This window comes from Elephantulus edwardii, unplaced genomic scaffold, assembly GCF_000299155.1.
Source record: "Elephantulus edwardii isolate Elephantulus edwardi_28Jun2011 unplaced genomic scaffold, EleEdw1.0 scaffold00015, whole genome shotgun sequence".
Taxonomy (NCBI): domain Eukaryota; kingdom Metazoa; phylum Chordata; class Mammalia; order Macroscelidea; family Macroscelididae; genus Elephantulus; species Elephantulus edwardii.
The window spans coordinates 3,530,545-3,545,690 of record NW_006399765.1 but is presented as its reverse complement, the minus strand read 5'-3'; the positions used below and the strand labels follow the sequence as shown (position 1 = coordinate 3,545,690).

The 15,146-nt window shown below is 42.7% G+C and overlaps 1 protein-coding gene across 2 annotated transcripts in view; it reads right to left on the bottom strand.

The window, feature by feature from the left end:
• The window catches only part of CSNK2A1 (casein kinase 2, alpha 1 polypeptide), a 57,424-nt gene extending 48,103 nt beyond the window's left edge, over positions 1–9,321 (bottom strand). Inside the window, exon 1 of one of the 2 annotated variants that reach the window (XM_006881406.1) lies at positions 9,245–9,321. The gene's annotated coding sequence lies outside the window, so the exon portion shown is untranslated. The remainder of the gene's footprint in view (positions 1–9,244) is intronic. The other variant, XM_006881407.1, reaches the window with a different exon arrangement.
• Between the last annotated feature and the right edge of the window lie 5,825 nt (positions 9,322–15,146).

Genomic DNA, 15,146 nt, shown 5'->3' with positions numbered 1-15,146 from the left:
TCCCCCCCAAGTACATTCCACTATGCAACCTTAATTGTGGACTCTTTTTAAAATTTTTTTTTAAATTTCATTTTATTATTTTTTGTGTGTGTACCGTCAAATCAGATCTGAATGGAACAGGAGGAGATTGTCTCTCCTTCTCAAGCAGAGCATCTGGTGGATTCAAACCATGTACCTCTGAGATTGCAGTGCAGCTTTTTTGCCACTAGGCCACCAGAGCTCCCCAATTGTGGACTCTTGTGATTTGCTGCAATCTTCAGGAAAACTTGAGATATACCCATTAGTACATTAGTCATAACTTGAGAACTTTCAAGCACTCATTTTCCCAAGCAAATGAAAATGTTTCAGATAATAAAACCCTTTCAGAAAATACCAAATTTCAGAAAGTAATTTTTTTTTAAAAAAAAAAAAAAGGAAAGTAACCCGAATAGATATTTAAGGTAAAAGATGCACAGAAATATAAGCAATTATTTAAATTGTGCCCTTGTATTTAAACCTTACAGGAGCCCTGGTGGCACAATGCTCAGCTCCTAACAACAATGTCAGCAGTTCAAAACCACCAACCACTCCATAAAGAATAGATATGGCAATCTGCTCCTGTCAAGACTGACGGCAGTGGAAACGGCAAATGGGGCAGTTCAACTCAATACTGTGAACTGGAACTGACTTGCATGGTGGGGCTTTTTGGTTTTATTTAATCTTAAAACCTTCATGTTGGATAATATATTTTTTATGCCAGGAAATACTATTTTCACTAATGTAAAAAAAGCTTGACTACCATAGCAACTGTTGCTAAGCTTGTTGCTTCTGTCTACAGCTCAAAGGCTGAATTTATAGGAACCAGTGAAATGCCACTCACTGTAGTGTCTTCTGTTACATGAATTCTTTCCCCAAAACTTTTTTAAAAAACAACAACCCAACAAACGGTGAATTCTTGATTTTTACAATCTGGCAATACTGTGGTCACCCTCTAAAATGAAAGCAACTAAAAAAAAAAATTAAACTAGCTTCTAGGTTGATTTAGACTTCTGGTAACTATGCGATTCAGAGTAGACCTATGTTCTTTAAACAACAGATCCCCAAGGCTCTTCTTAAGTATGTCTAGGTGGATTCAAACCATCAACCTACTGCTTAGTAGCTGAATGCTTAATTGTATGTGCTGCCCAGAAACTCCTTGGTCAACAGCTAGATTTGCTGAAATCTACTCTGGAAGATTTGTTGTTGTTATGTCACTTGCGACTCATCACTGTGACCCTATGTACAACAGCCCTAAACCCTGCTCTATCCTGTGCCAATCGCACTGCCTCTGACACACCCATCCCGATTACCCCAGTCACTGAATCAATCCACCTCATAGAGGGTCTTCCCCTCTTGCGCTGTTCCTACACCCTTTTCAAGCATGATGTCCCTCTCCAAGGACCGGTCCCTCCTTACAACATGTCCAAAGTATGTCAGACAAGCCCCAGAATTCTTACCTCCAAGGGATACATGTTTTTAAAAAATTATTAACTGCCTATAACTCAATGCAAATATACGTTAAATTACAGGACTTAGTTTTAATAATTCTAGAGGACATACATTACTTAAAAGCAAGCCAACCTGGATTTCACAATATAAAGAACATGATTCTACTTTTGAAATTTCTCATTTTATAACTTCAAAGAAATTTAGGTATTTGAATACATTAATGCTCTTGTAAAGCAAAGGTGGTCAACAATTTAGTCCAGGTCACTCAAGAATTCTAAAGAGCCAAGGTTAGTAAAGAATTTATTTTAAATCCAGTATCACAAGTAGTACTGAAATGAAGATCCTTTACCTTACTCTAGAAAATAGTAAACTGTATCAACTCTCAATTTCTGAATATGTACAAATTGTCCTGTAATATTTATACTACTGTTATCTTGGCAATTATTATAAATATTACAAACACTAAGACTATGAGGTGCTGTGTTAAGTATTATATGGATTAGATTAGATATATCGTCTTGATTAATCTTCATGAAGATTTTATAAGGAAAACAAGACACAGAGAGATTAAATTAACCCACCCAAGATAATACCCAGAAAGGGAAAAGTGAGAGGCTCTCATAGAGTTTGTTCAAAACTAAAGAGTTTCCATTTTCTGGGCTGGCATTTTAGGCCAGCTGTAGGGCTGAGATACTCATCGGACTAATTTTCTTTATTATAAGCCCAGATGTCCAACCGATCATCAAAAGTCATACTCTGCAGTTCTCAGATTTTGTTACCATACTTCTATTCAGGTAACAAAAAAAGAAAATTAATTTCTTTATAATTAAAACTATACTAATTTCATGATTTTATTAATTCAATCAATAAAATAGTTTTAAAACAAAAATAAAAGACCTTTTTCCAAAGCAAAAAACTCCATTCTATAGCTATGATCCCCAGATCTGACAATTAACCTCAAATGAAAAAGATCTTACAGCCCTTGGGTTAGGGCGAGAAGTGTGAGAACAGACCACTGTAAGGTGGTTATCAATTAAAAACAAAACCCAACCATTCACTTCCTGTTCTAGAAATTGGAATTAAATTTCTAAAAGGTTGTCATATATATCTATTGCTTTATTCTACCAATAAAAATAAACTGTCATTTATCAAACAATTTATATATACAAGCATGCACAGGTCTGAGTTTACAAAGCAATTTATTTACATATGAAGGGTTAAATTCTAATGAATAGAGTTATTCTGCACTGTTTTCAAGAGCAAAATCTTCTCAGTAATCTTTGCTGTCTTTTTTCTCTAGATTTTAAAACAAAATCCACAATCCCTTACATTACTTTTCTATTGCTGCCATTACAAATTAACACAAATATAATGACTTAAAATACAAATGATCATTTCTGATTTCTATTGTGAAGAAGTCATGTGGGTATGGCTGATTCCTCTTTGCTCAAGGTTTCAAAGGGCCAAAATCAGGGCTGTCAGCAGTGGTTCTTGGAAGCTATCCATTCACATTCCTTCTCAAACTTTGTATGTGGGCCCTCCAGCAATGGAAGACTGATTTCTTATTACCCTTCAAATTTCTGACTTCCCATTCTTCTCTACCTTTCACTCCAGCTGGACAAATTAAGTCCTAGGCTTTTTTTTAAGGACTCATCTGATTAAATTTGGTCTCTGCGTACTGCAAACTGTTAACTTAGCCCAGCTGCTAAGGTATACAGAGGTTTGCGTTTACCCAGAAGCTATTTGGAAGAGAGGTCTAGTGATTTATTTCTGAACTATCAGCCACTGAGATGGCCATGAAAGAGCCCTGGTCATATTGTGCCTTATGTAATAGGCTGCTAACCATGAGGTTTGCAGTTCAATCTCACTAGCCTGTTAAAGAGAAGGATGAACAGTCTTTCTCCAGTAATATTGGTCCTGAAAACCTGCTAGAGGATCACTATGAGTTGGCATGAACTGGACAGCAGTGAGTGACTGGAGGTCATCATGAGTTGGAACTGACTCAAGGGCAAAGAGCTTGCTTTATTATTAGATTGAGTCCCTCCTGAAATCCAAGATAATCATACTATCTTAAGATTCTAAACCTTAAGTATACCACCAAACTCTCTTCTGGCATGTAATCAAAGGATCCATGTTTAATAAATGACATCTTTAGAGGGCCTTCTGCCTACCATGATCTGCCCTCTGGCCTCAAAGATTCCTATCCCTCTCAAATGAAGGTGGAGGAAATCATCTTATTCCAAGGTCCTCAAAAGTCTCATATTACAGTAGCTCAACTCAAAGTCCAAAAAGCTCATCTAAATTATCAGTTCAAAAGTCCTGAATCTCCTAATTAAATCAGGTGTGGAAGGGGCTGATCGTATCAGATTAAGTGGAACTGAGACAGAATTTGGTTGGTTGGTTGCTCCCCCTTGTTGTGTACTGCCGTACCGAATCTGACTGGCATAGGAGACTGCCCCTCCTTCTCTAGTGGAGTATCTGGTGTATTCTCGAGATAGAATTTTGAAGAAGTTATTTGTTCTCAATATGCAAGGGAGTCCTGGAGGTGTAGATTATAGGGAATTGAATGCTAATCCCAAGAACACACCTCTTTGGAGGTTAGAACCCACTAGCAGCTCTGTGGGAGAAAGACTGGCAATTTACTCCCATCTGAGAAAATCAAGAGAGGATTATTTATGAGTTGGTTCCAACTTGATGGCAATGACTTTGAGGGACTGGTTTTTTGGTCTGTTTTCACCCTTAATATAAAGGACAACATTTAGAGATGTTCCAGCTTAAACAAGGGGAAAATGTTAAGACAAAATGGAGTCTCTGGTCCAAAGCAGTTTTGAAATCCACCTGCTTAAATTCCATTAGATTTTAAAGCATGAAAAAAAAATCCTCTAAGGCTTTTGGTTTCACCTATCACTTTTCTTTATAAAATAATAGGTAGTAGCAGGGTAGTTTTATGAGCTTGTTGCCTAGCCAAAGAATTCTGGGGAATCCAATAGTTTTCTTGGTTTCTCAGTCCTTTGAATCTGAACTGACATTCTTCTGGTATGGAATTCTCAAGAACTTTATGGATTCTTGTGTGAAATTCACGTGGGTTCACTCCATCAAATGCCCTGTCCACAAATTTTCCTGAAATAATACCTCCTCTATCTTTGGCTTCTCTTTTGATGGTTGAAGGATGACACTCTTAAACTTCCTAGAGGCCATTAGTTTCATTAGGAGAATGGTGAGTCATACCCTTATCTTTATAAAGAGCTTGAATCTTCTGCTCTCTCTTGTTGCTGCTATGTGCCAACATATGACCCTATGTATACTGGCTCTGAACCCTGCTCTATCCTGAGACAACATTATCATCTTTGACACACCTACTCCCATTACCCCAGTCACTAAGTCAATTCTTCTCATTGAGGGTCTTCCTCTCTTGTGCTGTCCCTCCACCATCCCAAGCTTGATGTCCCTCTCTAAGGACTGGTCCGTCTGTGCAACATGCCCAGAGTATGTCGGATGAAGCTTCAGAATTCTTGCCTCCAAGGAAGAGCCTAGTTTCACCCTCTCTAGGATGAACTTGCTTGTTCTCCTAGCAGTTGATGATATATTTTATACTCTTCTCCAGCACCACAGCTCAAAGGCATCAATTCTTCTCTCTTAGGTTTTAGTAAAATATCACCCTTCCACTTTGTCCCAATTTTATTTTTAGGGTCTTTTGTATTGTAGATAGGCCAAGGATTTCTCTAATAAAATCTCAGTTCTTTTGGGTTAACGTTTCTCCCCTAAATGTTGGAGACCTCTGGTGGTGTAGTTGGCAGGCAAGTGCAAAGCTAACTTAAAGGCAGTGCCTCTCTGTTGGCCACCAGTCACTGCTTAGGAAAAAGAAGGGCAATCCCTGCCTTACGGCCTGATTTATGGCCTCTGAAAATCCATGAGAGTCAGCCATGAGTTGGTTCTAATTCAACAACAACGAGTTTTTAAGTCTCTCAATTTACCTCTTTTCTTTCCTATTTTTAAATAAGCAGCAAGAAAATAATAATAAGAATCTTAAAAATTTGCTTTAAATTTCCTCTGCTAAATATTCAAGTTCACAGTTTATAAATTCTGGTTTTCACATTACTACAGGACACAATTCTAAACTTCTGGTTTTTTGACACTACATAACAAGGATTTTACTTGCTCCAGTTTCAAAACAATAAAAAAAGCATTATCTCATTTCTTCTAAGCTCTTAGGGATAATACTTAAGTATCCATATTCTAATAGCTTATTCATGGTGACAAAGGTATGCTTTGGATTTCTCTTCCACGTTCTTCATTTCCTTCTGAGCCTTCACTAGTAGAAACCCGCTATTTCTACTAAAACTCTCTCAACAAGGCAATCTGGGCTTTTTCTATGATGCTCCTCACATTTTCTCCCACATTCTACCAACATTTTAAGTTCAGTATGACTCCTATGATTTGAATGGAACTTAACAAATTAGTACAAATATAGTGGCTTAACATAACACAGATGTACTCGCTCACTTCCTGTAGGTCTGAAGTCAGGTCAGCTTGGTTTAAGGTCTCAAATGGACAAAATCACAGTGCTTGGGGAGGCCTACATTCCCTGCTGGCAACTCTGAAGAATGCACATCCAATCATTCAAGTTGCTGGTCATGTTCCTTGCAGTTGTGGAACTGAAGTACTGTCACGCTTTCCATGTGGGTCCCTCTACCAAGTGGTAAGCAATAACTTTCTTTGATTCTAACCCCAGCTGAATAAAGTCTTAGCCTTTACCTGCTTATATGGCTAAACTAAGAAATCCCAGTGGCACAATGGTTAAAGCACTTGGTTTCTAGACAGAAAAGCAGTCTCAAGCCCCCAACCACTCCTTGAGAAAAAGAGGTGGCAGTCAGTTTCGGGGTGGGGGTGGGGGGATATTACAAGTTAGGAAACTCTACGAGGCAGTTATACTGTGTCTTTCAGGACCACTGTAAGTAGGAACTTACATATTGGCAAACAGTTTATAAGTAGACTACACTCACCCAAAATAATGTTCTCATCTTAACAGTCCTTAATTTAATTACATCTACACAGTCTCTTTTACTACACAGGATAAGAAATTCACAGAATCCAAGAGATTAAGACATGGGTATCAACAGATTCCAACTCACAGTGACCCTATAGGATAGCGCAGAACTGCCCTATCTGGTTTCCTAGGCAGTACTCTTTTCAGAGTGTTTTGGAGATGCTGTGGTTAAGTCATTCATCTGCTAAACAAAAGGTTGATGGTTTGAGCCCACTAGCCACTCTTCAGCAGAAAAATGAGTCAATGTGTTTCCATAAAGATTTACGGTCTTAAATGCCTATGGGATAGATCTAGTCTGTTTTACAAGGTTGTAATAATCAGAAATGACTTGATGGCAGTAGAAATCTCTCAAGATTACAGATTGTCAGGTCTCTTCCATGAAGCAGCTGATGGGTTTGACCCACAAATCTTGGCAGCTGGGCCCTTAACCACTGTTGCCACCAGTGCTTCTTAGCACTGGTTTCTATTACAAACCCCAAGATTTCATGTTGTTGCTATGGGCAACAGAATCGGAACCAACTAAATAGTGACCCTTCAGTGGGTTTTCAGAGGCTGTAAATTTCTAAGCGGTGACTGTCCATCTTTTTCCTGTGGAGCAGCTGGCAAATCTGAACCATGTGCCTTTGGGTTGGCAGTATCACACCTTAACTGAACACTTCCTAACAAAAACGTTTCCTTTCTTCAAGAGTATATGAATTAAAGATCTTTTTCTACCTCTTTACTTTTAGAGAACTGACTTGTTTTAACTCTTTTGTATGTATCTTTTCTAACAAAACTTGCTATATAAAAAGAGTATATGAAGTAAAGGTGTCACAAACAGAAATAATGGTATAAATATAAACTCATCCTCGGAAGCAATTGGAGAAAAATACATTGTTGAAAATAAGCTGCCAATGGCTCCACTCCCAAACAGCATGGTAATTCACTTATTACTCAAAAACTAACCATTGTTTCCCCTTCTCTTCACGCCTGTGTTCTATAGGGGAAAACATAAACTAGGGATACCCCCCAAAAAAAGAAAAGTTGTCCCAAGGGAATATAACTGTTATAAGATGATAAATCCAAGCAGCCTCTGATAACTTCATTCTTTCCCCAAGTCATACCTCCTCCCCCAACTGCAGGTGATAGCCAAGTTCTTTCAAAGTCACAGAAGGACGAACGTGCCTAGGTAAGACTGCAAGGGAATTCTTCAAAATGACATGGAGTGGAACTAGTGAAATTGTTGGCCCTGGTCTTTTAGTTCCAGACATACCAAGCCAATCATAACAAAAGAGTGCAGTAACTACAAAGATTAAATTCTGATACATTGCCTACCATCAAATTCTTGACCACAAATTTTACTTGGAATAAAGAACTGTAAATACAACAAAATCCCTCAAAATTGACTGCTGTGGAGTCGGAACTGAGTCATAGTTGACCCTGTGTCAGGTTTCGGGAGGCTAAGAACCAACACAGGAAGAAAATGTCTTTCTTCCTCGAGTCACCGGTGGATTTGAACCAGCAAAGGTGACACTTCGGGGTTAGGGGCGCAACATCATCAGACCTGCTAAATATACTGGTGATTCTATTTAATAACAGTGGTGACATGTAAGAGTTATCAAGTACTTTTTACTATGCACTAAGCATCTGACATGAACTGTCTTATTTCTCATAATAAACTTACAAACTATGAAATACTAGCATTCCCACTTTACAGATCGGAAAACTGAGGCTTACAGTAACAGCTCAGCACTAACGACACCGACATTCGAGAACCCAGTCCTTAGCCACTGCCCTCTACTGTCACTCTGAGATGGAACGATGTCTCTAACTCGGGGAAGTCCTCCCTTCCATTCAGCAGCAGGAAGGTAACCAAGTGGTCCCAAAGAACTTTCCCTCTCCTTTTCAAAACTCCTCCCCACAAAGTAGTCAAAGCTACGACTCCTGCCCGGACTCTGCTTCCCCCCAAAAAAAACCCACAAGTATAGACGCTCCACCCTCACCTGCCTAAAGGAGAAATGTTCCAATACTGCAGAAAAAACCAACAACGAGGCAAAAATGTTGAAAGTCCTCCTCTTCTAAAAGGTCACCAACTTACATGTGTATGCACACACACACCCTTCTGTCACCCAGGCTCGCCAGCAACCCTTCCTTCCAACTCCACCCACTGACCCCTCTTCGCGGTCCGCTCCCCTTCGCACCCCTGCGACCGCGCCCCGGGCTCCCAGCACCTTGCACCCCGGTCAGCAGGTGGCAAGTCCGACCCTGCCCCAGGGGACCCCAGGAAGGCCTCTAGCTGTCCTCCCCCGCACCAGGGCTCACCCCACTTTACCCAGCAGGCACCTCTCCTTCCGCACTGGCCACCCAGCCTCTCCCCCGTGCAGCCCCACCTCTCACACTCCTCTCCCCCGACGGCGACCCCCTCCCCCAAGTTACCTCCTAGTCCCCGCCCCAGTCCAGCCCTCTTTCCGGCAAGAAGCTGGACTCCGAGAGCTGGGTCCCGCCTTCGCACTGGCCCCTGCCCCCAAGCCTCGTTCCCAAGCCCAGGGAATAGGGGGGGGAGGTGGCCCCAGGCCCTTCCGATAGGTTGCGGGGGGCCTCGGCTGGTAAGTGTGTGGAAGGAGGGGGGCAGGGGAAGGCGACGGGCCCCTCGGGAGTCGGCTGGCAAGCTGGAGCAGCGGCCGCGCCCCGCCGACCCACTCGGGGCCCCCTCCAGCCCTCAGTGACCTCCCCTGGCGGCTCCGACGGTACCTGTGGTGGAAGCGGCAGCGGCGGCGGCCGCTCTCCCCTCTCCTCACACAGACAATATGGCGGCGGCGGAGGAGGAGACACACGGCTCGGCCGCCAGCCGCAGGTACCAGAGCGAGGCTGCAGCCTCCGCCGCCGGAAGCGGAACCCCCCCTACCAGGAGGCGGGGCGGGGCCGCTTCCGACTCCGCCCCCAGCGGAGCCTGGCTCATTGGCGGGGCTGGGCTGTCTTCGTGTCTCATGGGGGTTCAAATCCTGACTAAAGTGAGAAATAGAAAGCTTGACGGGAAGCGTGATAAGGAGACCGGAGATGATCCTTCCCATCTTAGTTCAAGTACTTATACGGACGCCAGAGCGAACACAAACCTCCCACTAAGTATCTGATTGGTTTGACCCAAGCCAAGATGGCTGTCCCGAGGTTTCCCGCACTTCTCCCAGCTGTCCAATGCCACCTGCCTATAGGGCGGCCCCGCCTTTCTTGCAAAGAAGCTTGCTTGACCTGCAGAACTGTAGAGCGAAGCATTCTGGGAGTTGTAGTCTCTACAGCTGAACCCCTTGTGTAGGGTCAGAGCTCCCCAGCACTTTTTTCTCCTGCTCAAAGTTCAAGCTCAGAAACTGCGAAGGAAAGTTGGATCCTGGGAGAGGCTTGGCACCAGAGTCAGGGAAATGACAATACTGTAGGGGCGGCGGCCCAATTCCTACCTCCTGCAAGAAGTTTCCGTCTAGATTAAAGTACTGTCATCTTCCTTTGATCCCTCACGGTGCCACATGAACAACTCCCCAAAGCCACGTAGGACACTTTACCTGCCACCTTGATCATGCTTTTGTGATCGCGTGCTGTGTAATGCATTTTCGACTCCGGAAATCCTCTGTTGTTGTTGTTGTTATGTGCCGTGGACTCATCCGCTCTGTCCTGTGCCAATCGCACCGTCCCTGACACTCCCATCCCAGTTATCCCAGTCACTGAATCAATCCACCTCATAGAGGGCCTTCCTCTCCTGCGCTGTCCCTCCACCCTCCCAAGCATGATGTCCCTCTCCAAGGACCGGTCTCTCCTCACAACATGTCCAAAGTATGTTAGATGGAGCCTCAGAATCCTTGCCTCCAAGGAGCCACCCGGTTTAACCCTTTCCAGGACAAATCTGTTTGTTTTCCTAGCAGTCCATGGTATTCTCAATACTCTTCTCCAGCACCACAGCTCAAAGGCATCAATTCTCCTTCTATCCTCCTTGATCATTGTCCAACTCTCTGATGCATAACAAGTGATTGGGAAGACCAAAGCCTGTATCAGACGCACCTTAGTCTCCAGAGAGACACCATTGCTCTTCAGTACTTTGGAGAGGTCCCTAACAGCAGACTTTCCCATGGCAATGCGCCTTTTGATTTCCTGGCTGCTGGTGCCAAGACTGTTGACTATGGAGCCAAGCAAACTAAAGCTGTGTACAATCTCAATCTCTTCACCATCCATCCTGATGCTGCCAATTGGTCCAGTGGTGAGAATCTTTGTCTTCTTGACATTGAGCCTCAATCCATATTGTAGGGTGCAGTCCTTGACACCCTGCATCAGGCGCTTCAGGTCCTCTTCAGTTTCAGCAAGCAGGGTTGTGTCATCCGCGAAATGCAGGTTGTTGGTAAATCATCCACCGATCTTGACCCCACATTTCTCCTCATAGAGCCCAGCCTCCCGGATAATCTGTTCTGCATATAGGTTGAAAAGGTATGGAGATAGGATGCATCCCTGGCCTACGCCCTTCCCAATTTTGAACCATGCAGTGTTCCCTTGCTCTGTTCTGACGACTGCCTCCTGGTCCAAGTATAAGTTTCGCATTAGAACGATCAAGTGTTCTGGGATTCCCATTCTTCTCAGAGTCAGCCATAGTTTGTTATGATCTACACAGTCAAATGCCTTTGCATAGTCAATGAAACATAGACAGACATTCCTCTGGTATTCCCTGTTTTCAGCCAAGATCCATCTAACATCAGCTACAATATCTCTAGTACCACGACCCCCTCTAAACCCAGCCTGGACTTCTGGTAGTTCTCTGCTGATGTGCTGTTCCAGTCGTTTTTGGATAATCTTCAGTAAAATCTTGCTTGCATGTGAAATCAGTGAGATTGTTCTGTAGTTTCCACATTCTGTTGGGTCACCTTTCTTTGGGATAGGAACAAATATTGATCTCTTCCAGTCAGTTGGCCAAGTGGTTGTTCTCCAGATTTCTTGGCACAACTTGGTGAGCACGTCCAGGGCAGCATCTGTTAACTGAAATATGTCAATTGGTATACCATCTATTCCTGGAGCCTTATTTTTTGTCATTTCCTTCAAAGCAGCCTGAACTTCTTCTTTCATCACCATAGGTTCTTGCTCATATGTTGTTTCATGAAATTCTTCTGTGTCTTCCAATTCCTTTCGCTATAGTGACTCAGTATACTCCTTCCATCTTCTTTTAATGGAAGGAAATCCTCTAGGTGACAAAAAAAAAGTTGCCCTATAGGACTTTCTTGTTAGATGCTGTCTAGTCGGCTTCGACCCATAGCTACCTATTAATGACCTTAGGCACAACAGAAACCCTGCCCTTTCCTGATCATCCTTACAATCTATTGTTGCGGTCACTGTTTCAGTCCATCTCATTGAATGTCTTTCTTTTCTTGGTCCTCTATTTTTCTGAGTTTGGTGTCTTTTTTCTAAGGAGTGGTCACCTCCTGATGACCTGCCCAAAGTGTTTGAGATGAAGTCTCGACATCTTTGCTTCTAAGAACCACACTGGGTGCTCTTCTTCCAAGATAGAATTGTTTCTGTTCTGGTCATCTATGGTGCATTAAATATTCATAGGGTTTTTAAGGCTGTGATATTTATGGGAGCAGATTGCCAGCCCTTTTCACACAGAGTTGCTGGATGGATTTGAACCTCCAACTTTTTAGGTTAGCAACTGAGTGCTTAAGCGGGGCTTCTCTTGGCCAAAGTTCTCTCACTTTTGCCCCTTAAACAAGGATAGCCTGAGCACTTCAGCTTGATATTCAAGGCCATATATATTCAACCAAAAACCCCTTCCAGCCTCCTACTCTACCACCCCTGCCCCAAATTCCTGATGCTCACACCCACTAAAACAGCAGACTATTCCTGGAGCTTAGCTGTGTTGCCTCCTCCCTTTGCACTGACATTTTCCTCTATTACTCAGAGTGCATTCCTCACTTCATGGACTGCTTAACTTCTGCATGCTCACTGAGCTCGTCCAAGCTTCCTTAGAAAATCTTACCTCCTTGAGAGTTCTGGACACCATCATTCAGCAACCCGACTGGGTTCCTGATCTGACTCCCCCACCAGACAGTGAGACACACACACAGAGGGTCAGGCCTGGATCTAATGATCACCCTGCTGTCTGCAGGTTCTGTTAAAAGCTGAGATGTGTTGAAAGCTAGAGTGTGTTGCTGAGAGAAATGAAAATGCTAGCTTCGCCTGAGGTGGGGCAGAGGTGTGAGGGCTGCAACAAGGGTGAGGAGGCTGGGTTATTTTGGTACCAGCCATTATTCCTTGCAGCCTCAGAATAGCTGGCTGGCCCAAAGATGGGCCTTTATATCCTCTCCAGTTCTCCTTGCAGTTTGTAAGCTGACTGGCACCTCTATCTACAAGACCACCACCTCCAATATATGATGGAGCGATACATGACCTCAAGGAAATGACTGTGACCTTTTCTGGACCTTATCCTGGCAGACTGGTCTGTGCCATGTGAACCGAGGGGCTTAGAAACCATAGCAGTGGCTCTCTGGATATCCTCAAGCTGGTCATTCCTCCTTTCTGGACTTCAGTTTTCCCATCTTTACACTGAGGTTGGATAAGCTGACCTCAAGTTTTCTGCAGAAATCCCTTTTGGGAAATGACTGGCCTTCATCCTATTTCAATCATGGCCTTTCTGCTTTCATGTCTCCTTTCTCTTCCCCTTCATATAGAGCTTTATTTTACTACTAGCTATCAATCACTTGTGATGTGCTAGACTGTGCTTGGTTCTAGGATGCAGTGTGAGCAAGACTGACACCATTTCCACCTGGAGCCTACTTTCTTAAGTGAGAATAACCAAATGATGCACAGGAATTCACATGAATACAGTCATTTCACATAGGAATAAGTGAGGGGGAAAGATAAGTAGCTGTGAAATGGAGTAAAAGAGGGAGAACTTTCGCTTGAGTGTATCAGAAGATCCCCGTGAGGTCAAAAAATTGCAAGTACAAACCCCCTGAAAGGGAAGACAGTTTGGCAACTTTAAAGAGATTTGGGCTGCTGAAGTACTATGAGAAAGGAGGAGAAATGGGGAAGAGGTGGGCAGGGCATTCAAGTTCTTCTTCTCAGTTTTATCTCCCATCCATTCTTAAGGCTTACCTACGTTGTTATTGTTAGGTGTTATGGAGTCAACAACGACTCATAGCAACCCTCCAATCACACATTCAAACCTTACCCTATCCTGTACCACTTCACAGTCTGTACCATGCTCAATCAAGCCCATTGTTTAATTCACTGTGTTAATCCATCTCATTGAGGGTCTTTTCTTTGGCTGACCCCCAGGTTTTCCACGTATAGTATCTTTTTCCAAGCATCTCTTGAAAACATACCCAAAGTATGTAAATATTGGTAACTGGGAAGTATGGCTTTGGGGACAGAAAGAAGCTAGATATTGCATGATAGATTGTTAAGCAATCAATGATTTACTCCTTGCAAATACCTTTTTTCAGAAACCAACAACAAACAAACAAACATAGGCAGTGACTATACACGTGGACCTCATGTTGTGGAATACATAATAATCAGGTTGACTGCCTGTGTGGAGAGATGGTGGAGAGGCTCCATAGGAATAGTCAAAACAAGGCCAGAGACCAACTGTAGAACAGGTTGCCAGTTATTCCCATGAAAGTTCAGTTTGGAGCTGAAAGTAATATTGTTGTTGTCATTGTTAAGTGCCGTCGAGTCGCAGGCGACTCATAGTGACCCTATGAAGGAGAGTCCTTGACGCTTCGGTGCCTTTCATCCTCCCTCCGGGTTCATAGGGTTTCTGGAGGCAAGCTATTATGGAAGTGGATGCCACTCCTTCTTCCACGCTTGAAAGCAATATAAATCCACGGAAATCAAAACACAACTCTGAGGTTATCCCATTTAAATTGAAAAGCCATCTGAAGAATAGATTTGATGCATTGAATGCTAATTACTGAACACCAGAAGAGTGGTGAAATCTTACATAAAGAAAGCAAAAAATCATTAAACAAACAGGAAAGGAAATAAAGACCAGAATGGATGTCAGAAGTTAATTCTAAAACATGCTCTTCAATATAGTGAAGTTAGAGTAAAAGGAAGACACAGTGAACTAAGAGAGATGAACTGAAGATTCCAAATGGCAACTCAAGAGAATAAAGCAAAGTATTAAAATGAAATATGCAAAGACTGGACTAGAAAACCAAAAGGGAAGAACATGCTCAGTAGTTCTCAAACCGAAAGAACTGAAGAATAAACTTAAGCCTTGATTTGCAATACTGAAGGATTCTATGGTCAAAACATTGAATAATGTGGGAAGCATCAAAACAAGATGGGAGCAATACACAAAGTTACTGTACCAAAAATAATTGGTCTGTGACCTAGTGGCAAGAAGCTGCACTGCAATCCCAGAGTTATGCAGTTCGAATCCACCAGATGCTCTTTTGGAGAAGGAGGGACAATCTCCAATTACAAATATGTAATTGCTCAATGTCAAACCATTTTAAAAAGTAGTGTATGATCAATAACCATCGATACTGAAAGAAAAATGCCAAGCTGTACTGAAGACGCTGGAAAGGAAGAAAGAAAGAAGAAAGAAAGGAAGGAAGGAAGGAAGGAAGAAAGAAAGGGAAAGGAAAGAAGAAAGGAAGGAAAGAAAGAAAGGGAGGAA